Source organism: Octodon degus, unplaced genomic scaffold (genome assembly GCF_000260255.1).
Source record: "Octodon degus isolate 3935 unplaced genomic scaffold, OctDeg1.0 scaffold00054, whole genome shotgun sequence".
NCBI classification, from domain to species: domain Eukaryota; kingdom Metazoa; phylum Chordata; class Mammalia; order Rodentia; family Octodontidae; genus Octodon; species Octodon degus.
In genome coordinates this window covers 4,969,967-4,971,898 of record NW_004524630.1, presented here as the reverse complement: position 1 = coordinate 4,971,898, position 1,932 = coordinate 4,969,967, and the positions used below count along the sequence as shown (strand labels likewise).

The 1,932-nt window shown below is 43.9% G+C and overlaps 1 protein-coding gene across 4 annotated transcripts in view; it reads right to left on the bottom strand.

Moving 5' to 3' along the window:
* Atp6v1h (ATPase H+ transporting V1 subunit H) overlaps positions 1–1,932 on the bottom strand; it is a 113,271-nt gene that overhangs the window by 52,764 nt on the left and 58,575 nt on the right. The gene's annotated exons all lie outside the window — the stretch shown is intronic.

The window sequence follows — 1,932 nt, the reverse complement described above, 5'->3', positions numbered from 1 at the left end:
GCCAGTTCTCAACAAAGAAGGTCAAACAAGTGCTCACCTCCCTAAAGATAAGCAGCCCTGATCGACAGTCACCTGGAGGAAGCCAGAAGAGGCGCTAACCCAACCCCTGCAGGATAAGCCCCTGTTCTGTATTCATGCCCACTTGCTACTTGACTGGCTTCCCTCTTCAGTCCTGGACTTAATTAATTTTACCGGAACAATTGTGCTTGTCACCTTAGTGAATGACCACACTTTTGTCTGACCTCATGCCCACCTATGAGTTCCCATGTTTTCCACTTCAGACCCATCTCACCTCATGGTTTTGCTCTATAAAATCCCTAGGAAAGGCAGATTCCTGAGCAACCTGCTTGGGTCCCCTTCTGCCCCTCTCCTGGACAGAAGCTTCCCCCTCCCCAATAAATATATTCTGCTCTTAAAAAATAAATAAATAAAATAGTGATAAGAGTAAGAATAAAGTAAGGTGCCGAGGATATAGCTCAGGGGCACAGCAACTGCCTGGCAAATATAAGGTCCTGAATTCAATTCCTAGTCCTAAAAATAATAATGGTGATAATGATGATGATGATGATGATGATGATGATGATGATGACGAGGATGAGGAGGATGATGACAATGATGATGAGGGTAAATGGGGAGAAGTTCTACCATGAGTTCAAGGCCACCCTGGGCTACACAGTGACTCCAGTCCAGCCTGAACTACACAGCTGCAGAGGCCTACCACATCACCCTCCGCAGACCCAAGTGCAACTGTGTTTTCTTCCAAGCAGTGTAGGCTGGACAGAGGTGACCTCCCTAAACTGACTTCAAAGCACTTGCCTGGCAAGCGCAAGGTCCTGTGTTCAAGCCCCAGTACCGCAATAAATAAATAAATAAATAAATAAACAAACAAACAAACCGGCTTCAGTTTAATGGGTCTGGCCCAGGCCATGTACGCATGTTCGTGAGCCCAGTGGCTGATAGTGGACTGACACAGTTTATTGTCAACAGCTAAGGTTGAACTCAGATCTATGAGCCGTGAGGCCACAGGGCTAAGACATGAGCCCTCATCTCCACTGAGGTCTGCAGGACTCCAGAGGAAATTCCTTGCCAGACTGGCTACACAGCAGGTTACTCGCTAATCACAACCTAAACCTGGCTGCTCCTGTTCCTTCAGCAAGAATGCTTTGTCCCGTTTCAGGTCTAGCATATCCGGCCGCAATCCCATCCCCATTTTCCTCGATGAATAAAGACCAAGATTCTGGGTGGCTCATGGCCTTTGTTCTCTGAAAAATACTGATCGTCCCAGATCCCTGCCTAAACACCTATTTTTCTCTCTTGCTTTTTTCTCCTCTGGTACACCATAACCCCAGGAAGGAGATCAGGAAGTCACTGCAGGGGACCCTAATAACTGGCAGCACAGAAGGGGTCTCACAGTGAGAGCCTGTCTCAAATAATAATAATAACAATAATAACAATGTAAAAAAAAAAAAAGGCCAGGCAAGGAGGTACAGCCTTGTACCTTCCTGTACTCAGAAGTCTAGGGTAGGAGGATCACCACAAGTTTGGGACCAGCCTAGACTACACAGTGAGTTCATGGCCAACCTGAACTATTATACAGCTATACCCTGTCTCAAAAATAAGAAAAAAAAAAAAAGTAAAATAAAACCATTCTTACATATTGAAATTAAAAGTCATGAACTGACATGCATTCTAAAAGATACACCCTAGCAAGTCAATAAACTTCTGTGAAGAGTTAAAAAGTAAATATTTTTAAAGGCTTTGTGGTTTCTATCACAACTACTCAATTCTGCTGTTACAGTGTAAAGCAGCCACAGAAAATACATAAATATATGACCAAAGTAGTGTTATAGGAACCTTTATTTAAAACAGGTGACAGGCCAATATAGTTCTGAGCTCCTACACTGAACTTACTGGCTCCTACACTAAAAAAAA